Source organism: Dasypus novemcinctus, chromosome 22, assembly GCF_030445035.2.
Source record: "Dasypus novemcinctus isolate mDasNov1 chromosome 22, mDasNov1.1.hap2, whole genome shotgun sequence".
Lineage (NCBI taxonomy): Eukaryota > Metazoa > Chordata > Mammalia > Cingulata > Dasypodidae > Dasypus > Dasypus novemcinctus.
Genome location: NC_080694.1, coordinates 2,088,675 through 2,116,347, shown reverse-complemented (window position 1 = coordinate 2,116,347; position 27,673 = coordinate 2,088,675). Strand labels below are relative to the sequence as shown.

General features: G+C 43.0%; 1 long non-coding RNA gene across 2 annotated transcripts in view; it reads left to right on the top strand.

Annotated features, from left to right (window-relative positions):
- The first annotated feature begins 2,533 nt into the window (after positions 1-2,533).
- Positions 2,534-27,673, top strand: part of LOC131275261 (uncharacterized) — an 85,517-nt gene continuing 60,377 nt past the window's right edge. The window contains exon 1 of one of the 2 annotated variants that reach the window (XR_011647017.1): positions 2,534-2,738. This is a non-coding gene — a long non-coding RNA (uncharacterized lncRNA). The remainder of the gene's footprint in view (positions 2,739-27,673) is intronic. The other variant, XR_011647016.1, reaches the window with a different exon arrangement.

Below are 27,673 nucleotides of genomic sequence, written 5' to 3'. Positions count from 1 at the left end.
AGGTCAGTAGTTTACATTATGATTTATATTTTGGACCATACACTTCTAATAAGTTTTTAGTGAAATTTAACATGGCCTGTATCCATCATTGCAGGATCATGCAGAACAATTCCATTGTCCCCCAATTTCCCCTCTTCCATCTATTCTATTCATCTCTGCCCCTCCCCTTGGGGCCCAGAGTGACGACCAAGTTTCATTGCTTGAAGGACAAGATTCATAGATACTTGCAACAATGCTGAGAGTGCTTTGACACACTGGACTGTCCTCCCCCTTTAGGAGCCACCCATGCTCTTGAGAGACACCCTCCCCTCTGTTTGAGAACATCAGGCATCCCCAAGTTGGGGGTACAACACCTTCCCATGCATTGTATGGCTCTGATATAACACACTGTGACAAGATGAGCACTCACATGCTCCCTAGAAGCCAGCTCCAGGTGCATCCTGTGCCAGATGCTCTCCATCCAACCCCCTGAACAAGTAACTCTTCCTTGATATGTTGCCAAAAGGGTTTTCTAAACATTGTAGTTTCAACCACATACCTGCCAATTCCCTGTGTTCACCTGTTCGCTCCCCCAACATTTTCCCCTTCCTCCTTCTGATCCATCTGCCCCAACGTAGATCCTGTCAAACTTGCACTGTCCAACCCAGTAGTTTTCCTTACGCCCCTGCCATGTCCCTTCACTGCACCACTCAATTCCATTTTATCATAGATTTTGTCTGTTTAGGTATTTGCTCACAACCTTCTTCTCCCTTTATATTTTCTGTAAGCCTTTTTTCCAGACTCCAGCTCTCTGAGTCGGCTCAATTTGCTTAATTCATATCAGAGAGGTCATGTAATATTTATCCTTTAATACCTGGCTTGCTTCACTCAACATAAGGTTCTCGAGATTCATCCATGTTATCCTGTGTGTTAATACTGTATTCCTTTTACAACTGTACTCATTCCATTGTATGTGTATACCACATTTTGGTTATCCACTCATCTGTTGAAGGGCATTTGGGTTGATTCTAACTCTTGGCAATAGTGAATAATGCTGCTACAAACATTGGTGTGCATGTATCGGTCATGTCCTTGTTTTCAGTTCTTCTGGGTATATACCCAGCAGTGAATTGCTGGGTCATGTGGCAGATCTGTAGTTAGTTTTTTGAGGAACAGCCAATCTGTCTTCCATCAGCAGTGGATGAGGGTTCCCATTCCTCCACATCCTCTCCACCACTTGTGGTCCTCTGTTTTTTGATAGCTGCCAGTCTATTGGGTGTAAGATGGTATCTCATTATAGTTTTGATTTGCATTTCTCTAATAGTTAGTGATGTTGAGTGTCTTTTCATGTGCTATTTATCCCTTTGTATTTCTTTGGAGAAGTGTCTGTTCAAACCTCTTACCCATTTTTTAAATAAGTTGTTTGTCTCTTTGTTTTTCAGATAAAGGATTTCTTCACATATGCTGGATATCAGGCTCCTATCAGATATATGGTTACCAAATGTTTTCCTTCATTGGGTAGGCTGTCTTTTCACTTTCTTCACAGACTCCTTTGAGGTGCGAAAGCTTTCAATTTTGAGGAGGTCCCTGTCAACTATTTTTTATTTTTCTTCTCCTATTTTGAATATGAAGTTCATGAAGCCATTTCCTATCAGTGTCCTGTATATGCTTCCTTACCTTATCTTCCAAGGTCTTTATGGCCTTGGCTTTTATATTTAGATCTTTGATCCATCTTGAGTTGATTTTTGAGTAAAGTTTGAATTGGTGTTCCTCTCTCATTCTTTTGCATATGGATGTCCACTTCTCCAACCCCCATTTGTTGAAGTGGCCATTCTCTCTCAGTTGAGTGGGCTTGGTGGCCTCGTCGAATATCAGGGACTGTATATGTTAGGATCTGTATCAGAACTCTGAATTCAGGTCCATTGGTCAGTATACCTGTCTTTGTGACAACACATGCAGTTTTGACCACTGTAACTTGGTAATATGTTTTAAAATCAGGTAGCATGATTCCTCTGATTTTATTTTCCTTTTTCAATATGTCTTTGTTCAGGGCCCCTTGCTCATCCAAACAAATTTCATAGGTAGTTTTTCCAATTCAGTAAAAAATGCTGTGTTGATTTTTATTGGGATTGCATCAAATCTGTAGATTGGTTTGGGTAGGATGGACATCTTAATGATATTTATTCTTCCTATCCATAAACAGGGGATATTCTTCCACTTATTTACATCTTCTTTGATTTCCTTAAACAGTGTTGTATAGTTTTCTGTGCATGTCATTTACATCATTAAACTCATTCCTAGCTATGAGATTTTTTAACTGACTAGTATAAATGATTTTTTTTTTATTGATTTCCTCCTCAGATTGATCGTTATTGGTATGCATAAGTGTTTGATTTTTTGCTCAGGTGGCGTCCTGCAAGCAAGTCGGGCAGTATGGATTGGGTGCCTGGCGCTGTCCGTCAAGGGTAGGGCCACGCCCTCTTAGGGGCGTGGAGACCCGGAGCGGGGCGGGACCTCGTTGGCCCAGGCGCAGGCGCAGAAGCTCCGGTCCCTCAAGTCCCACCCAGTCTACGGCGCGGCGGCTCCTTTAAGAGCCCGTGGTGTTTGGGGAGCGCACGAGGACCTGCTGGCATGTTCTGGGGTGCAGCCCGGGACCCCGAGAGCAGGAGGGACGTGTCGTCGGCCAGCGTGGGGGGCTGCGGGGAGCGCTCGGCCCCGCGTCTAGGGACCCCGTCCTGTGTCCTCGGCCCGCGGTAGCGGTAAGTTTGGGGACCCGACTTGGCGTCGGGGCGGGGCGCAGGCGGGCGGGGACCCCCAGAGGCGCGGAAAAGCGGGCGAGCGAGCCTCCCCTTGCTGCGTCGAGGGGCGCCCGTCCCGCGTCCCCTAAAATTCCTGCTGGCTCGCCTGCGGGGGGCGCGGGTCCCGGGAAGTAGTGCGCGGCGCCCCGGTCCCGCGCGCCCTCAGGGCCTGTTGGGGACCCGGATGGGCCGCGCCGGGTGGGGGCGCTGCTTCCGCGGGCGGTGCGGGGAGGGGGGCGCAGGGTGCAGTCCGGGGTCCCGGCCCAGCCCGGCTGGCCTGCGGCGTGGGGCCCGTGTCAGAATAAGGGTCCCGCGGCCCACGGGAAGGGCGTCCCGCCCTCCCCCCACGCTCCTTCCTGCCCCCCACCATGGGCCTTCCTTCCCCCCAAGCTCCTTTCCGTCCCCCACGGCACCTCCTGCCGCCCCCCCCCCCCCCTACGGTCCTGCTGTCCTCCCCAGGACCCTTCCTCCCCCCTCATTGTCCCTCCCACCCGCGAAAGTCCCTCCCCCACGGTTCCTCCAACCCCTTGGCCCCTCCTCCTTCACACACTACCTCCCTCTCCCCCCACAGTCCCACCCCTGCAAGGTCCCTGTTCCCGCACCTCACCCCCATGCTCCCTCGCCCCCCCCACACACACACTGTTTCGCCAGCCCCAGCACTATCCCTCTCCCAGTTCTAAGGTCCCTCCCCGCATATCGTCCCTCCTAGGTCCCTGTGGTCCCCTCTGCCCCCAGAGTTCCTCCTCCCTGCCTACTGTCCCTCACCCACATGATCACCCCCGCCCACTGTCCCCACCAATGATTCTCCCCCCCACAGGCCGTCCTGCCCCCCTCTCCATCCCTGCCCCTCCAAAGTCCCTCCTCGCCCCCTACATTCCCCCTCATGATCCCATACCCCCACAATCTTTTCTGCCCCCCCCATGGCCCCTCCTGCCCCCCTACTGCCCCTCCTGCTCCCCAAGATTCCTGCCCTCTCAAGGTTCCTCCTATCCTCCAGGGTCCCTCCTCACCCCACGTCCCTCCCCCCATGGACCCTCTTCACCCCCAAGGTCCCTCTTGTTCCCTCCAAGGCTCCCCTGTTCCTGGATGGTCCCTCCTGCTCCACCACAGTTCCTCCCACCTCCCACAGTTCCTCCCACCTCCCCATGGTCCCTCCTCACCCCGAGATCCCTTGTGTCCCCCCAAAGTCCCTCTTCCACCCCCACAGTCCCTCACTCCCCACTGTCCCTTCTTCCCCCCACAGTCTCTCCTGCCCTCCCAGTCCCTCCACCCCACAGTCCTCCTCCCCATGGTCCCTCCTGTCCCCCCACAGTTCCTCCCCCCTCCCCCATGCTCCCTCCTGCCACCCATGCTCATTCCACCCTCATGGTCACTCCCACCTCCTGAAGGTCCCTCCCCACTAAGGTCTCCTCACCCTCAAGGACTCTCCTGCCCCTACAAGGTCCGTCCTGACCCTCCTCAGTCCCTCCTCCCCGCCATGGTCCCTTCCCCCCACTGTCCCCCCGCCTCCCCGCAGACCCTCCTGCCCCCCCATGGTCCCTCCTGCTTCCCCACAGCCCCTCCTCCTCTTCATAGTTCTTCCTCTCCCCTACAGTCCCTCCTCCCTCGAAGGTTCCTCCTGTTCTCTCCAACATCCCCTTTGTCTCACCACAGTCCCTTCTGTTCCCCCCAAGGTCCTTCCTGTTCTGCTATGCTGCTTCTACCCCCACAGTTCCTCCTGCCTTCCCAGGGTCTCTCCTCCCCCCCAAAGTCCCTCCTCCACCCCCATAGTCCCTCCTACAGTTTTCTACTCTTCCCCCCATAGTACCTTCTCCCCACCAGCGTTCCTCCTCTTCCCTCCAAGGACCCTCTTGTTCCCCCTATGGTACCTCCTGCTCTGCCATTCTCCCTCCACTCCCACAGTTCCTCTTGCCTTCCCAGGGTTCTGCCCCCCATGGTCCCTCCTTGCCCCCTCATGCGCCCTCTTCCACATCCACCCTCCCTTCTACCCCCCCCACTCCCTCTTGGGCCTCCACGCTCCCTCTTCCACCCACCCCACCATCCCTCCTGTCCCCCCAGACCCTCCCCCCCATGGTCCCTCCTCACCCCTATGGTCCCTCATCCCCCCCCAGGTCCCTCGTGTGCTCCCCATGGTCCTTCATTCCCCCACAGTTTCTCCTCTTCTCCACGATCGCTTCCTGTTCACTCCTGCCTCCCCACAGTTCCTTCCCCCCCCCCCCCCCCCCCCCGCAGTACCTCATCCCCCACACTGTTCCTCCTGCCCCCTCATGGTCTCTCCTGCCTTTCCAAAGTCCCTCCTCCTCTCCCAGGGTCCCTACCCCCCCATGATCCCCCTGCCCATGGTCTCCTCCCCAAAGTTCATCCTCTCTGGTCCCTCCTTCCCATGATCCTCTGTCCTCATGGTCCCTCCTGCCCCCTACGGTCCCTCCTGGACCCCCACAGTTCCTCCTGTCATCCCACAGTCTCTCCTCAATCCCAATGTCTCTCCTGTCCCCCCTTGCCTCCTCCTGTTCCCCATGTCCCCTCCTGTCCCCCACCGTCCTTCCTACCCCCCCATGCTTGCTCCACTCTCACTTTCACTCCTGCCTCCCAGTGGTCCCTCCTGCTCCCCCAAAGTCCCTCCTCCACCCCTATGGACCCTCATCTCTCCCATATGGTCCCTTCTCCATCCCGTAGTCCCTGCTCACTGTGGTCCCTCTTGCACCCCTATATGGTCTTTCCTCCCCCCACAGTCCCTCCTGCCCCCACCCACATTCCTTCCTGCCTCCTCTCTTTCCTGCCCCCACAGCCCTTCCAGTCCATGACCCCTCCTCCACCACTGTAGTCCCTCCACCCCTTCCATGGTCCCTTCTCCCCCTCCACAGCCCTCTCTCCCTCCTTGCATTCCCCTCTCCATCCCCCCTTCCCCCACTCCCTGCCATGGTCCACCCCTTTGCCCCACCCTCTGCCCTCCTGATCCTCTGAAGTCCCTGGGGTGCTTCCCCTTTCAGCACCCCCTTCCCAGGCCGTGCACTTCAAATTTGCCTCTGGAGCCAGGTGGAGGCTGCTTGGCTTTTTCCTCCCACCTGGAAAAGTCAGGCTCAGGGCCTGGCCTGCAGCAGTGGCTCTTAAAGGGGTTACTGTTGAGGGGAATTGATCGCTCCCAGGGAGCGGGCTCCTGGGAAGGCCCAGGGGGAGCATGACTGACACCTGGAGTGTGCCTGCAGGGAGCACAGTGAATGGGGACCCCTCCCAGGAGGGGCCTACAGGTGCAGGTTTGTGTCCAGCATGGGCTTTTTGCAGGGATCACAACAGTTTGCAACTAAAAGTGTGTATCAGACCCCAGAAGTCTGCAGGTGTGGGCCCCTCCTCTTCTTAGGCGTTTGCATTCTTTGGGTCAAAGCCCTGGTGAGTCCCTTGAGTCTTTCCTTTTCTGTCTTCCTCCCCTGTTTTACTGGGTTCTGCTTTCTGGGAGCACACAGGGCAGGTGAGGTCTGGGTTCTAGGCGCCCACTCCCACTGTGTCCCCTCCTGGCTGTGGCTGCACTAGAAGCCCTGGGACAGCTTCAGCCTTGGCTTCCCTCAGAGCTCCCCATGGTCCCAGGGACACGCTTTTCCTTTTGGTAGTGGTTACATACCATATGATCTCTCTGAAGTGTATAATCAGGGCTTATAGTATTATCACAATATTGTGCATTCATCACAACAAAAATTTGAAGACATCTTCAGTACTCTAAAGAGAAAAAACCCACGCCCCTTAGCAGTCCTTCCCCAGCCCTGCATAACCACTGATCCAACTTCATCTTTATAAACTGATTTACATTTTATATAAATTAAATCATACAGTATGTAGTACTTTGTGTCAAGTTTCTTTTACTTAACATAAGTGACATTATGATATTAATATTTTGTAGCATTAATGTACATTTGTTTAATTTCAAAGAAAACAGTCATATATGCAGTTTTATCCATATTCATATTTCACACATGGCTTTTTATTTTAAATAATTTTTATTGACTTTTTTAAAGATAAATAGATCACAGAAAATGTTTCATTCAGAAACATAAGAGGTTCCCATGTACTGCACTCTCCACCTCCGTATCCCTGCTCCTCCCACATTCTCATCCCCTTTCATCAGTAAGAAACATTCATTGCATTTGGTGAATATACCCAATGAATGCCCCACATCACACCTCTTCCTCCCTCTCCCTGCCCTCAGCAACTCCCCTGGCCGTCGTCTCTCTGTCAATGATATATTTTCTTCCATTTCTAGAGTCACAACAGTTACATAGAAGAACGCCAGCAAGTCCACTCCAATTCTTAATATAGTCCTCCATCCTGTGGACTCTGGAATGGCAATGTCCACTCCACGTCTAAATTGAGAGGGAGTTAGATCCCACATGGCTGATGGATGCTATTCTTCTGCTTGCAGTTGTAGATACTCTAGGTTCCCTGGTGTGGTTGTTGACCATTCTCAACTTCCCCGTCAGCTGACCTGGGTAAGTGCAAGGAACCGGAGAGTAGGTGTTGCAACTCTGATGAGGCTCAGGGCCCAGCTGGCACGTGGACAGTGCAGAGGTTCAAGTCTCCTAAGCATACACCAGCCCCAGCATCAACCACAGGTTCAGTCAAAGTGACAGAGGAGGCATGTGTAGAGAGGTCACATCTGAGTCCAACTCCATCACACTCGGGAGCACAAATTCCAAAGTAAGGTCCCCTGGCAAGACACTGAACTTCAGAGCCACCTGTCATGACCGTAGAACCTGTGGGTCTCCGTAGCCCTCAGGAGCACCAGGACCTAGGGTTGTATCTACTTTGGCTGTCTCTGAGATTCTGCTGAGACATGAGTAAGTGCGAACCCTCTGATGAACTCCCGACTCATTTGAAGTCTCTTAGCCATGTAAACTCATTTGTCTTTACCATTTCTCCCTTTTATTCAAGGTTTTTTTCTAATTTAGTAGATAGTAATCCCTCGGCGCCAGGGAGGCTCAGGGTGCCTAAAATTAGATAAAGGTGCAGATCCGTTTATGGATGTACCACCTTTTGTTATCCATGCAGCAGCTAATAGACATTCCTATTTTTTTTCCAGTTTTGGCTGCTATGCACTTGCCCTAGGAATCGACAGACACAATTTCATTTGTCTTAGATATATTTCTTGGAGTGGAATTAGCAAGAATTATGGTAAGCTTATATTTTTAAGAAACTGACAAAATTTTTCCCAAAGTGGCAGCACCATTTTGCATTCTCTCCAGAAATGTAGAAGGGCTCCAGTTTTTCCACATCTTCTTTATGTCTCTTGATTTTAACCATTCTAGTATGTGTAGCAGATTTTAACCTGTATTTTCCTAGCGATGAAAAGAATCAAATGATTCTTCTTTGGTAAATGTTTGTTCACATATTTTCCCATTTTTAAATGCCACTTGCCATTTTTTGTTGGTTTTTTTTTCAGAAGCATACAATTCATCCGCAGTAGTCGATCAGTGGTATTCAGCACAATCACATAGTTGTGCATTGATCACCTCATTCATCATTAGAGCATTTTCATTATTTAATTAAAAACAAATAAGAATTCATCACCTCTCGATCTTTCCATGCTTCCCCTGCCATCAACAGATCCGATTTCTGGCTATTTTTACTCAAATATGTTTTTTTTTTTTAATTAATTCATTTTTGTATTTTATGTAAATGGACTCATACATTATCTTACATAATACATTTAGATCGTAGTAATGCAAGCTTCCTGTATTTGTCCTTTTGCGTCTCGCTTGCTTCACTCACCATATTTTCTCCAGGTTAATCCATGTTGTCATGTGGTTTACGACTTCATTTCTTCTTACCACTGCATAATATCGTCTTGTGCCTATACCCCACAGTTTGTTTATCCATTCTTCAGCTGATAGACACCTGGGTGGGTTCCAGCTTTTGGCAATTGTGAATAATGCCACTATGAATGTAGGTGTGCAGATGTCTGTTCATGTCACTGCTCTCAGTTTTTCTGGGGTATATACCCCGTAGTAGTGTTGCAGGGTCATGTGGCAAATCTGTATTCAATTTCTTTTTTTTAATTAAATTTTTTTTCTATTGTCACAAAAAGCGTTACATTAAAAAATGAAGAGTTTCCCACATACCCCTCACCCCACCCACCCACTCCTCCAACATCAGCAACCTCTTTCATCCTTGTGGCACATTCATTGCATTTTGTGAATACCTTTTGGGGCACTGCTGCACTGCATGGATTATAGATTACATTGTAGTTTACACTCTCACCCAGTACATTCATGGAGTTATGGCAGGATCTATAATGTCCTACATCTGTCCCTACCATATTATTAAGGACAACTCCAAGTCCCCAAAATGCCCCCACATCATATCTCTTCTTCCCTCTCCCTGCCCTCACCAACTACTGTGGCCACTGTCTCCACATCAATGATAAAATTTCTTCCATTGCTAGAGTCGCTGTATTTCTATAGTAGAATATAGGAGAGTTCACTCTAATCCATATTTTATTGCTCCATCCTTTGGACCCTGGGTTGGTGATGTCCACTCCACCTATATATCGAGAGGAGGCTTAGATCCACATGGTTGAAGGATGTGATTCTCCTGCTTGGAGTTGTAGGCACTCTTGGTTCCCTAGTGTGATGGTTGACCATCTTCACCTCCCTGTTATTCAGCTTCATAGGAACTGCAAAACAATCCTTCACAGTGGCTGTACCATTCTGTGTTCTTACCAACAGTGAGTAAGTGTTCCTGCCTCTCCATATCCTCTCCAACAGTTGTAGCTCTCTGACTTTTTAATAGTGGCCGTTGTGATAGCTCTGAAATTCTATTTTGTTGTTTTGATATGCATTTCCCTAATCATTAATGAGGTCGAATATTTTTTCATGTGTTTTTTTCCATTTGTATTTCTTCTTTGGACAAATGTCTATTCATGTCTTTTGCCCATTTTTTAATTGGGTAATTTGTCTTTTTATTGTTGCGTTGTAGCATATATCTGTATATCCTGAATATTAAACCCTTATGAAACATGTAGGTTTCTAAATATTTTCTCCCATTGAGTCAGCTGCCTTTTTACCCTTTTCACAAAGTCCTGGGAGGTGCAGAATTTCAAATTTTCAGGAGGTCCCATTTATCTAATTTTTCTTTTGTTGTTTATGCTTTGTGTATAAGGTCCAAGAAACTACCATGTACCACAAAGTCTTTAGATATTTCCCTCCTTTTTCTTCGAGTAGTTTTATGGTATTTGCTTTTATATTTAGGTCTTTGATCCATTTTGAGTTTATTATTATTATTTTTTTAAAGATTTATTTTATTTCTTTCTCTCCCCTTACCCCCCCCAATTGCCTGTTCTCTCTGTCCATTTGCTGCATGGTCTTTTCGTCCGCTTCTGTTGTCAGTGGCACGGGAATCTGTGTTTCTTTTTGTTGCATCATCTTGCTGCGTCAGCTCTCCTCGTGTGCAGTGCCATTCCTGGGCAGGCTGCACTTTCTTTCGCACTGGGCAGCTGTCCTTATGGGGTGCACTGCTTGCGCATGGGGCTCCCCTATGCGGGGGACACCCCTGCGTGGCACAGCACTCCTTACACATATCAGCGGTGCGCGAGGGCCAGCTCCACACGGGTCAAGGAGGCCTGGGGTTTGAACCTCAGACCTCCCATGTGGTAGACGGATGCCCTATCCACTGGGCAAGTCTGCTTCCCGAGTTTGTTCTTGTATGGAGAGTGAGGTAAGGGTCCTCTTTAATTCTTTTGGTTATAGATAACCAGTTCTCCCAGGAGCATTTACTGAAGAGTGTTTTTTTCCCAGTAACACAGACTTGGTAGGCTTGTCAAAAACTAGCTGACCTTAGAGATAGATAAGGGTTTATTTCTCTACTGAATTCAATTCCACTGATCATTGTGTCTCTCTTTATGGTATTTTCATGCTGATTTGTCCACTGTAGCTTTGTGAAATGTTTCACATCAGGCAGTAAAATTCCTCCTATGTCACTCTTGTTTTTTAGAATACTTTTGTATATTCACATGCCCTTTCCCTTCGAAGTGGTTTGGTAATTGTCTTTTCTATTTCTGTAAAATAGACTGTTGGAATTTTGATTCGTATTGCCGTGAATCTATAAGTCAGTTTTGGTAGGATTCACATCTTCATGACATTTAGTTTTCCAGTCCATGTACATGGAATGTCTTTCCAGTTGTTTAGATCTTTTAAAATTTCTTTTAGCACAGTTTTGTAATTTTCTCCATGGTAGTCAAGTACTTCTTTTCTTAAATTGACTCCTAGGAATCTGTCTTATTGGAAATGGAATTTTCCCCTGATTTCCTCCTCAGATTGTGCAATACTAGTGTATAAAAACAAAAACATTACTGATTTCTCTGTGTCAGTCTTGCTGCCTGTCACTGTGCTGAGCTTATTTATTAGCTCCAGTAGCTTTGTTGTGGACCTTTCAAAATTTTCTAAATATAAGATCATGTCATCCTCTTTTCTTATTTGGATGCCTTTAATTCTTTTTCTTCTTTTATTGCTCTTCATAGCGGTTCGGTTACAATGTTGAATAACGGTGGTGCTAATGGGCATCCTTGTCTTGTTCCCAGTCTTAGAGGGAAAGCTTTAACCTTTCCCCACTAGTTATGATGTTAGATGTGGGTTTCTCATGTGTGCATTTCATCATTTTAAGGAACTTTCCTTCTATTCATCTCTTTTGAAATATTTTTATAAGAAAGGATGCTGGATTTTGTCAAATGCTTTTTCTAGCTCGATCATGTGGGTTTTTTTCCTTCAGTTCGTTTATGTGGTGTATTACATTAATTGATTTTCATATGTTGAACCAGCCTTGCCTACCAGGAATAAATCGCATTTGGTTGTGATGTATAAGTCTTTTGATATGCTGCTAGATTCGATTTATAAATACTTTGTTGAGAATTTTTGCATCAATGTTCGTTAGAGAGATTGATCTGTAATTTTCTTTTCCTTACAGTGTCTTTATTTGGCTTTGGTATTATGTCGATGTTGACTTCATAAACATTGTTGGGTTATTTTTCCGCCTCTTCAACTTTTTGGAAGAGTTTAAACAGGGTTGGTGTTAGTTCTTTTTGAAATATTTGGTAGAATTCATCTGTGAAGACACGTGGTCCTGGAGTTTCTTTGTTGGGAGATTTTGAAGATAGATTCAGTGACTTTAAATGTGATTGGTTCAAGTTCTTATATTTCCTGTAGTATCAGTGTTGGTTGGTTGTGCATTTCTAGGAATTTGCCCATTTCATTTAAGTTGTTTAATTTGTTGGCATACACTTTTCCAGAATATCCTTTTATGATCCTTCTTAGTACTGTGGGGTCAGTCGTAACTTCTCCCCTTTCATTTCCAATTGTATTTGTTTGCTTCCTTTTTTTTTTTTCTGTTAATCTTGTTAGGGGTTTGTGAATTTTACTGATCTCAAAGAACCAGTTTTTGATTTTGATTTTCTCTACTTTTTTCTTTCTTCTCAATTTCATTTATTGATCCTCTAATCATAATAATTTTTTCTGCTTGCTTTGAGGATTGATTGGCTGTTCTTTTTCTAGTTTCTCTTTTTTTTTTTTTTAATTTTTTTATTTTTTATTGACTTTGTAATAATATTACATTAAAAATATATATGTGAGGTCCCATTCAACCCCATCCCCCCATCCCCCCTCTCCCCCCCCCCAACAACACTCGTTCCCATCATCATGACACATCCATTGGATTTTGTAAGTACATCTTTGGGCACCTCTGCACCTCATATACATAGGTTCACATCATAGCCCATACTCTCCTCCATTCCATCCAGTGGGCCCTGTGAGGATTTACAATGTCCGGTGATTGCCTCTGAAGTACCATCCAGGGCCGCTCCATGTCCCAAAGACGCCTCCACCTCTGATCTCTTCCTGCCTTTCCCCATACCCTTCGTCCACTATGTCCACTTTTCCCATTCCCATGCCACCTCTTCTATGTGGACATTGGATTGGTTGTGTCCATTGCACCTCTATGTCAAGAGGAGGGTCAGATTCCACCTGGATGCTGGATGCAATCCTCCCATTTTCAGTTGTAATCACTCTAGGCTCCATGGTGTGGTGGTTGTCCTTCTTCAACTCCATCTTAGCTGAGTGTGGTAAGTCCAATAAATCAGATTGTAGGTGCTGGAGTCTGTTGAGGCTCAGGATCTGGCTATCACATTGTCAGTCCAGAGATTCAAATCCCCTAAATATATCTTAAACCCCAACATTAACTGCACCTCCAGCACATTGGCATGAAAGTCTTATGAAAGGAGATCCCATCTGAGTCCAGATTCATCACACATAAACACCATTTCCAAAGAGGGGCCATCTGCCCTGGTAGTTAACCCCATCGGCCATGACCATAACTCCCGTGGGTCTCTTTAGCCCTCAAAGGAACCAATATCTGGGGGTTGTATCTGCTTTATCTGTCTCTCTGACTCTGCTCAGATGTGCATGAGGGCAAACCTTCTGCCAGCCTCCAGACTCTTTTTTAGAAACTCGTAGCCATATAAACTCATTTCTCCTTTCCATTTCCCCCTTACTTTAGGTCAAACAGCATTTTAAAGTCATGGTATTTTATGTAGACATGGATATTCTGCTGATCCGCATTGAACCTTCCGTATAAGGTCATTTTCCAGTTGCATCATCAGTTGGTAGTTGATAGTGGTCCCTCGTTGCCAGGGAGGCTCATCCCCGGGTGTCATGTCCCACGCTGGGGGGAAGGCATTGCATTTACATGCTGAGTTTGGCTTCGAGACTGGCCACATTTGAGTAACATGAAGGCTGACAGGAGGAAATTCCCAGGCACAAAGTTGTTCTAGGCCTTGTTCTTATTTTGGGTTTATCAGCTCACAAGCATAGTCATTAGCATCAGGGGCTCACTGTTGAACCCTCACTCCCTCCCGGTCCCCGCCACTGTACCTGGGAGACTGTCGCTGCTCCCCTAGGGACCACGACAGAGCACCACTGGCCAGGAACCCAGTACCCCCCCTACTGTGGTTTTTAATTGTTGCCACTATGAGTATATCCAAACATTACCATGCACCCTGGACATATGTTCTGTACAGCTCCCTGTCAGCCATATATCACCTGTCATTGGTACCCCATACCAGTATCCCTCCATTGCCATTGTTGAAACACTCTGTGATCCAGAACTCCCCGAAATTTGAAGCCCAATATAATTTCATGGTCCCTTACTAGGGAATGGCATATAGCGATGAGCTTAAAGGATAGATAAAGAACTTGGATAAAGTTAGATAAAGAACTTAGATAAAGAATGTTGACTTGAAAAAATTCCACATCCTATCTTTTTCTTTCCCCCCCCCCCTAATTATTCAGCTTTTCTTCACAGGAGTCCTAGACCACAGCAATGTATATATATAATATACAGCACTCCCACACATCCACCAGAAAACCTTTTCCCTTCCACAGTGATACTCTTACGCCCTATTCATATCATATTTACTTAAAGTGATGTACAGAGTCTGAGACATTAGCTTTCTAACAAGGTGACATCTGTGCTTACATTGTGGTGCATACTTTAGGATACACAGTTCTTTACATTTTTATTTATCCTATGTTTTACATTATGGTTTACATTATCAGTCTGTCATCTCCTATATGTTATAGTGTAATATTACATGTTTTATATCCATCCTTGTGTACTCTCAAGAAACTCCTCTCTTACCCCCCATTTACTTTGGTTCCACACATTTAACGTCCATTTTCCCTTCCACCTTGGTGTCCTCAGTGATAGCCAACCTCCGTTTCCTGAGGAGCCACTTCCAGAGATAGATGGAATAGTGTTCAGGTCCTAACTTACTCAACTGCCCCAATGCCCTGGGAGCCACCCTTTCTCTCAAGGGATACAGTTCCCTCTATTTGATGGCATTAGTCCTCCCCAGGATGTGGGTCCACCCCCACTCTCACTACTTGGGTTTCTACCCCATGGTGTCACCCACTCTGGCAGAATGAGCATTTAGATATTCCCCAGGAGTCCGTCCTGCATCAGACCCTCCCCTCCGAGCATTCTAAACAGGTAACCCTCTTTATTATATTTTGATATGATTTTCTCGGCATTTTACTCTCCACCAACACCTGACCCTCTCCTGGTTCGTATGCTACCCCTCCCTCCCCCCACTTTTAGGCAACGTTACCCCTCCGTCCCTCCCCAGCCACCCTCAAACCCGCAAAGCCCCAAGCAAAGGCAACCCCTTGCCCCCCTTTTATCTCTTCTTTGTGTTCATACTTACCACCATCTCGTCTTAAATTCCACCCCTGCAGACATCGGCTCATATCCTTCCTCCACCCTCCGATTTCCTGTAAGCCTATCGTTCAGTCTCTTGCTATCTAGGGCAGCTTGTTTATTTCATATCATTGAGGTCATGTAGTATTTGTCCTTCAATGTCTGGGTTGCTTCACTCAACATAAGGTTCTCAAGATTCATCCATGTTATCACATGTGTCTGTAGTGTGTTTGTTCTTACAGCCGAGTAGTATTCCATTGTGTGTATATACCACATTTTATTGATCCACTCATCTGTTGATGGGCATTTGGGTTGATTCCAACTTTTGGCAATAGTGAACAATGCTGCTATGAACATTGGTGTACATATATCGGTTTGTGTTCTTGTTTTCAGTTCTGCTGGGTATATACCCAGCAGTGGTATTGCTGGGTCATATGGCAAATCTATGGCTAGTTTTTTGAGAAACCGCCATACTGTCCTCCAGAATGGTTGGATCCTTCTGCATTCCCACCAGCAGTGGATGAGTGTTCCCATTCTTCCACATCCTCTCCAGCATTTGTAGATTTCTGTTTTTTTCATAGCTGCCAATCTTATGGGTGTAAGATGGTATCTCATTGTAGTTTTGATTTGCATTTCCCTGATAGCTAGAGATTTGGAGCATTTTTTCATGTGCTTTCTTGCCATTTGTATTTCTTCTTCGGAGAAGAGTCTGTTTAAGTCTTTTTCCCATTTTTTAAATGGGATGTTTGTCTTTTTATTTTCAAGATATAGGAGTTCTTTATATATGCAGGTTATAAGTCTCCTATCATATATATGGTTACCAAATATTTTCTTCCATTATGTAGGCTCTCTCTTCACTTTCTTGACAAACTCCTTTCAGGTGCAGAAGGCTTTAATTTTGAGGAAGACCCATTTCTCTATTTGTTCTTTTGCTGCTCGTGCTTTTGGTGTGAAGTTCATGAAGCCATTTCCTATTACAAGGTCCTGTAGATGCTTCCCTACACTGCTTTCCAAAGTCATGGTTTTGGCTCTTATATTTAGGTCTTTGATCCATCTTGAGTTGATATTTGTATAAGGTGTGAGTTGGTAATACTCTTTCATTCTTTTACATTTGGATATCCAGTTCTCCAGACACCATTTCTTGAATAGGTCATTCTGTCCCAGTTGGGAGGGTTTAGTGGCTTTATCAAATATTATATGACTGTATATATGAGGATATATATCAGAACTCTCAGTTCAGTTCCATTGGTCTGTGTGTCTCTCCTTGTGCCAATACCATGCTGTTTTCACTACTGTAGCTATGTAGTATGTTTTGAAGTCAGGTAGTGTGATTCCTCCAATTTCGTTTTTCTTTTTCAGTATGTCTTTTGCTATTCGGGGTCTCTTTCCTTTCCAAATAAATTTCATAGTTAGTTTTTCTAGTTCCTTAAAGAAGGCTGCATTGATTTTTATTGGGATTGCATTGAATGTGTAAATCAGGTTTGGTAGGATAGACATCTTAATAATATTTAATCTTCCTATCCATGAACAGGGAATATTCTTCCATTTATTTAGGTCTTCTTTGATTTCCTTGGACAGTGTTTTGTAGTTTTCTGTGTATAAGTTTTTTACATCTTTAGTTAAATATATTCCTAGGTATTTTATTTTTTTATTGACTATTGTAAATGGTATTTGTTTCTTGATATCCTCCTGAGCTTGCTCATTATTGGTGTACAGAAATACTACTGATTTTTGCACATTGATCTTATAACCTGAAACTTTACTAAACTCATTTATGAGTTCTAGAAGCTTTGTTGTAGACTTCTCAGGGTTTTCTATGTATGGGATCATGTCATCTGCAAATATTGAAATTTTGACTTCTTCCTTTCCAATTTGAATGCCTTTTATATCTGGTTCTTGCCTCAGTGCTCGAGCAAATACTTCTAAGACAATGTTAAATAGAAGAGGTGATAGTGGGTATCCTTGTCTTGTTCCTGATTTTAGAGGGAAGGATTTTAGGATTTCACCATTGTAAACGATGTTGGCTGTGGGTTTTTCATATATGCTCTTTATCATGTTCAGAAAATTTCCTTGTATTCTGATATTTTGCAGTGTTTTTTTAATCAAGAAAGGGTGCTGTATTTTGTCAAATGCTTTTTCTGCATCTATAGATATAATTATGTGATTTTTTTCCTTCAGTCTGTTTATATGGTGTATTACATTGATTGATTTTCTTATGTTGAACCATCCTTGCATACCCAGAATGAATCCCACTTGGTGATCATGGTGTATAATTCATTTAATGTGTTGTTTAATACGGTTAGCAAATATTTTGTTGAGGATTTTTGCGTCTAGGTTCATTAGAGAAATTGGTCTGTAATTTTCCTTTCTTGTAGTGGCTTTGTTTGGCTTTGGTACTAATGTAATTGGCATCATAGAATGAGTTAGGCAATGTTCCTTCTGTTTTGATATTTTGGAAGAGTTTCAGCAAGATTGGCATTAGGTCTTTCTGGAATGTTTTGGATAATTCACCTGTGAAGCCATCTGGTTCAGGGCTCTTTTTAGTTGGTAGATTTTTAATGACTGATTCTATCTCTTTACTTGTGTTTGGTTTGTTGAGAGCATCAGTTTCTTCTTTCATCAATATAGGTTGCTTATATGTTTTTAGGAATTTGTCCGTTTCCTCTGAATTGTCATTTTTGTTGGAATATAGTTTTTCAAAGTATCCTCTTATAGTCTTTATTTCTGTGGGGTCAGGGGTGATATCTCCTTTCTCATTTCTTATTTTGTGTATTTGCATCTTCTCTCTTTTTTCTTCGTTAGTCTAGCAAGCGTTTTTCAAAATTATTGATCTTCTCAGAGAACCAGCTCTTGCTTTTGTTTATCTTCTCAAGTGCTTTCTTATTTTCTATTTCATTTAGTTCTGCTCTTATCTTTGTTCTTTCTTTCTTCTTCCTGTGGGGTTACTTGGTTGTTGTTTTACTAATTCCTCCAAATGTGCAGTTAGTTCTTCGATTTTTGCTCTTTCTTCTTTTTTGATGTATGAATTTATGGCTATAAATTTCCCTCTCAGTACTGCTTTTGCTGCATCCCATAAGTTTTGGTATGTTGTGTTATCATTTTCATTAGTTTCAAGGTAGTTATTAATTTCTTTTGAGATTTCCTCTTTGACCCACTCTTTTTCTAAGAGTGTGCTGTTTTATTTCCATATTTTGGTGTGAAATCTGGACTGGACTTCTGGCCCTAGCAGATTTCCAGCTTCACTCCACTGTGGTCAGAGATATTATTTTTTATGATTTCGATCTTTCTGAATTCATTGAGCCTTTCTTTGTGGCCTAGCATATGGTCTATCTTGGAGAATGATCCATGTGCACTTGAGAAAAATGTATATTCTGCTGTATTCAGGTGTAATGATCTGTATCCAGCTCTTCTAATATACTGTTCATGTTTTTGTTTCTTTATTGATTCTCTTTTGAGATGTTCTGTCCAAAGTTGATGGTGGTATATTAAAGTCCCCCACTATAATTGTAGAGGCGCCTATCCTTTCTCTTAGTTTTTCCAGTGTTTGCCTCACATATGTAGAGACACCCTTGTTAGGAGCGTAAAATTTATGATTGTTCATTCTTCTTGAAAGATTGTCCCTTTCACTTATATGTAGTATCCATCTTTGTCTCTCACAATTGTTTTGCATTTAAAGTCTATTTTGTCTGATATTAACACAGCTTCTGCTGCCTTTCTTTGGTTATTGTTTGCTTGTAAGATGGTTTTCCAGCCATTCACTTTCAACCTCCTTGAATCCCTGGTTCTAAGATGTGTTTCTTGTAGACAGCATATAGATCGGTCATATTTCCTCATCCGGTCTCCCAGTCTGAATCTTTTGGCAGGTGAGGTTAATCCATTGACATTCAGTGTTACTACTTTCAAGGAATTATTTATGTTAGATATATTTTCTTTGGACTTGTGTTTGTCATATTGTTTTTTTTCCTTCTCTTTTTGTCTTTTTTGTTGCTCTTACACTCTCTGCCAAATCTGCCTCTCCTGTTTTTTTCTTCCTTCCTGTAGAACTCCCTTTAGTATTTCTTGAAGGTCAGGGTTCTTGTTGGCATACTCTTTTAATTTCTGTTTATCTGTGAATATTTTGAAGTCTCCATCATTTTTGAATCCTAGCTTAGCTGGGTAGAGTATTCTTGGTTGGAAATTTTTTCCTTTTAGTACCTTGCCTATATCATATCACTGCCTTCTTGCCTCCATGGTTTGAGAAGAGAAATGAGCACTTAATGTTATGAAGCCTCCCTTGTATGTGATGGTTCTCTTTTCTCTTGTTGCTTTTAGAATTTTCTCTTTGTCTTGAGCATTGGATAATTTGACAAGTATATGTCTTGGTGTGGGCCTGTTGGGATTTATGGTGTTTGGGGTGTGTTGTACTTTGTGGATATGTACATCTATCTCCCTCAGTAAATTTTGGAAGTTTTCAACCATTATTTCCTCCAACACCTTTTCTGTCCCCTTTCCCTTCTCTTCTCCTTCTGGGATGCCTATAATACTTATGCCTGTGCATTTTACATTGTCATTTAAGTCTCTAAGTCCCAGCTGGATTTTTTCTATCTTTTTATCGATCAGTTCCACTATCTGTTTTGATTCCAGAAGTACTGTCTTCCACGTCACTAATTCTCTCCTCTGCCTCTTCTAATCTGCTGCTATTTGCTGAGAGTGTATTTTTGATTTCTTGAACTGTGGTGTTCATCACCATCATATCTGTTATCTTTTTGTGTATGTCTGCAATTTCTTCTGTATTCTCTCCAACTGTTTTCTTCATATTGTTAACAGCTTCCTTTGCTTCATTAAGTTGGTCTCTAATATATCTTTTGAGATCTTTAATTAGTTGTCTGATGTTCTGTTCCCCCTCCTGCTTTTTAGTGTGTTCATTGGATTCAGCCATGTTTTCCTGATTATTGGTTTGGTTTGTAGTTTTTTGTTGCTGCCTGGTCATCCTTTTATCTTGATGGGTTTAATCAGTTCTTTAGCTTCTTTGTCTAGTCTTAGGGATTAATTAGTTTTTGTTAGTAGGTAAGTTTTAGGTCTTCTCTTTGTCACTTTGTTCTTCTTACTCTGTTTTCTTATTGCTGGCTAAGTTCACTTTGAAGGAAAGTTTTAGGGCCAGGGAAGGCGAAATGAGTAAGAAAAGAAAATGCATAAAGTAGTATTGGTAATAAATGTTAACAGAGCAACAATGTGAGATCTAGCTGAATGGATATTAGACTCATGTAAGTTGTGTAGAGTTATAGCAATAAGTAGAGTACCTATAATGAGACAGTCAACTGAATATGGGGAGGAATATAGTATGAATTAAAAGGCCAGTGTTTTCATGATAGAGAGAAAGAGAAAAGAAAGACAATACTATCAAGAGTGGATAAAAGACAGAAAACAGAACAAAGTTATTAGAAATAAAAAGTCAGACAACTTGGGGGTCAAAGAAAGGTAGGTGGAATGTAAGGGAAACAGTAGATGATGGAGGACAGAAAGATGTAGGTGAAAGCGGATAGTGTTGGTGGCCATAATCAATACACACAGAAAAGAGGAAATGAAGGATGAGGAAACACAGCAAATGTGAAGCGCTCCCTGCAGCACCTATTATATAAAGAAGATAAAATAAAAAAGAGGAAAAAGAGAGAAAAGAGAAAAAAGAGAAGAGAAAAGGTGAGGGGGTAAAGAAAAGGGGAGAAAAAAAGAGAGGAGAAAAGGTGGGGGGGGGTAAAGAAAAGGGGAGGAAACAATCAAGAAAAGGAGGAGAAAACTAAATAAATGAAAAAGAACCTTGGGGGATAAAATGGGAGAAAAGACCAGGAGACAATGCAATAGTAACAACCACGACAAAAAAGGAAAAAAAGAACCGTTTCAAACTAGGAATACTCTGTGCAGTTAAATGATACACTTAGGGATCTGACCTTGCCCCTTTCTCCCTTCCTCACTTCTCTCTTTCCCAGGGTAGCAGGAAAACTGCCTGAGAGGTCCCATAGGAAATTCAAGTGGGTCCTTGTTGAATCAACTCAACACAGAAGACTATGATTCCTTATTTGCAGATGAGAGCACCTACACCTCACCAGAACCCCCAAATATGCTATTGGAAGCTTGGATAGCACGTCCTCCATTCCCTCCTCCTTAGGTGTGTTAGGGGAGGTCTAATTGATTTTCTGACTCTACCTTCTCCCAGACCAAGTTTCCTATCCCAGGACGTTTATGTCAATTGGGCTTTCTCAGCAGATTCGCCTCCCCTTTCTTCCCAGATTCTCCCCAAGTCATCTGGTACACACCGCCAAGCTCAAGGAGAAAAAAAAAAACAAAACAAAAATCAGCAAAAAATGCAGAGGGCTAGGGTAATCACGGACCTCAGACGGACCTTAGGGCACAGTGGATTCGGGAATGGAAAGTCTGTGATATCGCAGACTCAAGGTGTGTGAGTCTCTGGAGCATGGACTACCAGGGTTTATGGGGTACAGACCTGGGAACCATGCATCCGGTAAACACGGGGTTTGGGAACACCACAGCACAACAATGTTTTCAGGGATTGCTGTGACCAGGCTGTCAGCCCTGGGGGAGGGGTCCCGCCCACAACTTCTCTCCTCTGTGTCAGAAACCCCAAATTCCACCTCTCACTAGAATCTCTTCTGTCACTATCTCACCAAATCGACATCCAGCCACCTCCTGCCCTGCTAGCCCCAGAAACAGCCTTCTCAGGGTTTGGGAACATCTCAGAACAACAAAGTTTTCAGGGGTCGCTGCAGCCAGGCCACAAGCCCTAACGGGAAGGCTCCCACCCACAATTTCGACCTCTGTGTAAAAGACCCAAAATTCTACCTCTTGCAAGAATCTCTTCTGTCACTGTCTCACCAAATCCAGGTCCAGACACTTCCTGCCCTGCAAGCCCCTGAAACAGCCCAGTCCAGCAGTAATCCTACTCAGCCGCTTCTTTGCAGGAGAGATTATGAGGTGCTCTCACTCAGACGCTATCTTGCCCCACCTCGCCCTGTACTCTCCTGTAGCTCCTTGACATGAAGTTCATTATGGATTTGCCTGTCCCATGTATTTTAAAAGATTTTGTTAAATTTCATAAGTTGACATGTCTGTAAAGAAAATTTCCATTTTAACCATTTTTTGGTACAATTAACTCATTGGCATTAATTATGTTAACAATCTTTAACATCACCATTAATCTCCAAAATTTCTTCATTACCTGAAACGGACACTCTTTTATCTATAGGTATTACTCTCATTGCCCTTTCCCCCTAATTCCTATTAATAATCCTTAATCTCCTTTCTTCTCTGTCTTCTTTTTCTAGAAGTTTTACATATGCAGAATCATACACTTTTTGTCATTTGTATCATCTAATTTCACTCAGTATAATCATGTTGAGTCGTCCATGTAGTAGGATATCTAGGAACTTCCATTACTTTCTATGGTCAAATTCTCTTATATGGATATAGCACTTTTTTTTTGGTGCTCATTCATCTGTTGGTGGACACATGCATAGTTCTAGTCATTGGCTATTGCGAATAATGTTGCCATGAACATTGGTTTGAGAGTATCTGAAGTCCCATTTTTCAAAACATAGTTATATATGTGTATACATGTCTGTATATAGATTTGTTAGATTGCTCTATTATATATATGGTTACTCTATATTTCACTTTTTGAGGGATTTCTCCACTGTTTTCCACAGTATGAGACAATGTACATTGGTCAGAGACTGTAGAGCTTTTCAGCAGACATTGAGCCTTCATAGGGATTATTGAAACTGGCACTGTAATTGTGCAAACTAAACAACTAATGCAGTATGCTGAGCAAGGAGGGGAAAGATGGGAGGGGAAGATGTAGGAACTTTAGAACTAGCTAAAGTATTCATGTATATGTGAATCTAAAACTGCTCTGAATAAAGTGTTAATTTTTTCAAAATATGGAAGCATTATTTCAGGTGTATTAGCCAAAGTGGTGCTGGTGCAAAATATCAGGTATCTGTTGGCTTTTCTAAAGGGTATTTATTTGGGGTAGAAGCATACAGTCAGAAGGCCCTAAAGAGTCCCTCTCAAGGTACTATAAGAAGTACTTTGTTACCCAAAGTCATTTGCCACGTGTTGAAACAAGATGGTGGGCATGTCTGCAAGGGCCCAGTCTTCCTTATTCCCTTAAGGCTCCGTGATCCCAGCTTCCTCTCATCTCAACCATAGGCTGACATGAGGCTGAGCTCTCAGGGCTTCTCAGCTGTTCTCATTTCTTCAGCTCCAAACTATCAGGCTTATCTCTGTATTCTTCTTCTCTGCATCTTTTTCTGTGTTCTTCCTGAATGAACATCTGCCTAATCTTGATTTAATAAAGTAAAAGTGAAATCATTAAATTTAATATAATAAGAGGGGTATCATGCCCACTGGAACAGAACAGTTTATTACAACCATGATCAATATCTCTTTTTGGAATTCATAAATAATATTAAACTGCCACAGGAGGGATGTATTTCATCTAATGTTCAAAAATAAACTAATGTCTACACTTTGGGTTGAAACACTGTCCACTATTAGATGTGAACCAATCTTGAGTTGTAAATGCATCCTTAATTCTGTGATTGTAGCACTTCTGATTTAATTAGTAAATTAAAATGTTCACATGTAAAAGAAGAATATGGCTTAGGCATTTTATGGATTTTCCCTATATATGGGGCTTCATAAACTGCAGTCATTATTCTTGAATTGACATGATTGCATTTCCATATTACCAACTGTAGGGCAGTTCCTCGGTGATATCTTCCGTCCTCCCTCTTCTTGGGCAGATAGTGATTTTCATGCTACTGATGGACTGGTGTCATGGGCAGTGTAGGTTTTTGACTAAGAAACAAATTTTCACTTTTTATCCTTAAAACAAAAACCTGGGAAGATCATTCACAATTGAAAGAGCTGTTGGTGACTTACAGTCAAAGGTAGGAACATTATTACTTTATTTAGTTTAAATTTTTGATCCCCTTATTCATAAGTTGCCTAGTGGACACATGTGAATTAAACGTGGGTTTCAAGAAAATCTTGTCATTTTATGTTTACATAAAACACCCAACAGATTGAAATCAAGGCATTTGAAAGTTGCAATAAGTGGTTTGACTATTTAGCTTACCTGATATTGTTGGGCAGTATTTGGAAACTGTAGGTTTGGGAAATTTCAGCAATATACACAGATGCTAGATCTCCCTTGTTCAGTATTTAATATTCCCATTTCACAGGTTAAGATAGGCTCATTGTATCAACATTGAGGTTACTTGATGGGGTACATGTTAGGCGTCTTCCACATGAGATTGGGAACATTTGTCTCTATGCCTGGGATCCTCCATCTCAGTTGTGTGTATAATAAACCCACTACATATGACTGTGATGATGGCTGAATGAGTTCCTCTTTGTAAACTTGACAGTGGTAAGATTATATTCTTGACATAGTTGACAGTGGCAATTGTCCTGTGTGAATAAGACCTATGTTTAGGATAAATACACAGTAGCACACATACGTCCTAAAACATGCACAGTCATACTACATAGACTTACGCATTGACAAAGTGCAACTCCAATTTATGGTAAGCTAGACCCCTCAAAGGAAACCCAGCTGATTCCAGGAACATGATCAAAGATCCTTTCCTGAAAATCAGTTTCTCTCACCACATCCATTATCCTCACTCCGACGTGGGAAATGTTATCAATGCACTATCCTCACTAAGGCAACATCGAAACCCCATCATAGTCATTTAGATTTCTTTCCTCAGCCAGGGAGAAACCAGAATTTCCTCTTGTACTTGAGGACACCTGTAGTGTAGGAAAAGAAACACTGTGAGGATTGTATCGTGGTGGATATTGTTTGCATGGGTTGTTTCCTCTCTTAGTTGCTCCAGAAAACCAGATGGAAAACAGGGGTCATGTCAAAGAACATGAAAGCAAGATTAGAAGTCTGAGGCCTTAAGGATTTTTATTTCAAGTCTGTTCTGGTTGACAATTACAAAATTCTTAATCAAAAGTGGAAAATTGTTACCAATTATAAGTCCTTCTGCTGTACACTTTGCAATCTGGTGCTATCAACACTGAATGCCCTTGGAACCAGGAATCAGCTAGTAAGAGATTCCACTCACACACACACATATGCACACACTACACATACAAGAGGATGGTACCTAAATTCTATGATCTACATGACGTTTTCAAGTCTGAACTTGACTGAAAACATAAAAAACAAGAAAGCAACGTAAATATTTCAAGCAAAGAATGGAAACCTTACCTAAACCTTGGAGGCGGTTTCCTCTTCTGCCTGGCATTAGGAAGCTTCTCCAGTATGACCCCAGGGGGGACTGAGAGGACACAAATAACTGTCAGTACATTGGTGGTTGTGCTCATGAATTACTCAGGGAAACTTTCTTGTTGAGGAAAGGGCTTTTGTTTATCACTGTTATTTAACAAGTATGAATTGAGCATTTTATCTTCAAAGAAGCTTTAGGTTACAGAGATGTCATGTATAGAATAGACTGGAATCCCATATCCCCAACATTCACCCCCTCTTCCCCTTTCGCCTTTTAATAACTTTTTCAATGTGATGGTACATTTGTTACAATTGATGTACCAATATTGAAACATTCTTATTAAACATCGCCAATGATTTACATTATGGTTTACATTTTAGACCATACATTTACATAAATTTGATGAAATTTAACATGCCTGTATCCATCATTGCAAGATCAAAAAGAGAAAAATAATAAAAGAACAATAAATAGAAAGGAAAAGAGAAGGTCATGTAGAACACCTCCATTGCCTGCAAAATGCCCCATGTTCCATCTACTCTATTCTCCTTCCCCCACGCCTAGGGACCCGTGGCATCCACCAAGCTTCACTCCTTGTGGAACAAGATTCATAGTTACTTGTACCAACATTGAGAGCTTGAAATACTGGCCTGTCCTCCACTATTAGGCACTGCCTATGCTCTCAAGAGACTCCCACTCCTCTATTTGAGAACATAGCAGTACTCCTCAGGAAGGGAGTCCAACACTTGCTCGCTCATTATGTGGGTCTCCACTCACTCATACAACACACTATGACAAGGTGAACACTCACACACTCCCTAGAAGCCTGCTCCAGGTGTGCATTCTCTCGAATGCCCCACACAACCAACACCCTAAACCATTAACCGTTCTCTACATTTTTTCCAAAAGAACATTTTGAACTTTGTAGTTTCAAGCAGGTACCTTCAAATACCGAGAAGGTATCTGGTCCCTCCCCTAGTGCCCACCCCCCCATTCCATGGATAGTTCAACCATCCCTCCTCACACAGACCAACCCTGTAGTATCACTTCACCACTGTCATGCCCATCCACTGCACAACTACATACTTCCACCTTATCAAAGATTTTGCCCATATGGGCATTTGCTCACAACCTTCTTCTCCCTGTCTCTTGTAAACCTATCTTCCAGGTTCTAGCTCTGTGAGTCTGTTCAATTTATTTAGTTCACTTATTATACTGAGGCAATGTAATATTTGTCCTTCAGTGCCTGGCTTGCATCACATAGCATAAGGTCTTCAAAATTCATCCATTTTATCCCATGTGTTCTTACTGCATTCCTTCTTACAGCTGAGTAATATTCTATCGTATGTATATACCACAGTTTGTTTATCCATTCATCAGTTGATGGACGTTTGGGTTGTTTCCAACTTTTGGCAATAGTGAATGATGCCACTCTCAACATTGGTGTGCATATATCTGTTTGTGTCATTGCTCTCAGTTCTTATGTGTATATACCTAGCAGTGAGAATTTTGGCTCATATGGTCATTCTTCAGTTAGGTCCCTGTGGCTGCACCATTCTACATACCCACCAGCAGTGGGTGACTGTTCCCAACCCCATGTCCTCTCCAACATTTGTAATCCACTGTTTTTCTAATCATTGCCAGTGTAATGGGTGTAAGATGATATCTCATTGTAATTTTGATTTGCATGTCCCTAATAGCTAGTGATGTTGAACATCTTTTCTTGTGCTTTTTAGCCATTTGTATTTCTTCTTTGGAGCAGTGCCTATTCAAATCACTTGCCCGTTTTTAAAATGGGTTGTTTATCTTTTTATTTTCAAGGTGTCGGATTCCTATATATATGCTGGATACTAGGCCCCCATCAGATGTATGGTTACCAAATATTTTCTCACATTGTGTAGGCTGCCTTTTCACTTTCTTGACGAACTCCTCTGAGATAGAAAAGTTTTTAATTTTGAGGATGTCCCATTTATATAGTTTTTCTTTTGCTTCTCGTGCTTTAGATGTAAAGTTCATGAAACCATTTCCTAATACAAGATCCTGTATCAGCTTCCTTACGTTATCTCCAAGATCATTATAATCTTGGCTCTTCTGTTTAGATTTTTGACTCAACTTGAGTTACTTTTTGTATAAGGTGTGAGATGCTGTTCCTCTCTCATTATTTTGGATATGGATATCCAGTTCTCCAAGCACCATTTGTTGAAGAGGCTGTTTTCTCCCAGTTGAATGGGCTTGGTGGCCTTGTTGAATATCAGTTGACTGTGCATGCAAGGATCCATGTAAGAACTCTCAACTCGGGTCTGTTGATCAGTATGTCTGTCCTTGTGCCAATACCATACAGTTTTGAGTGTCCTTTAGTCAGATAGTGTGATT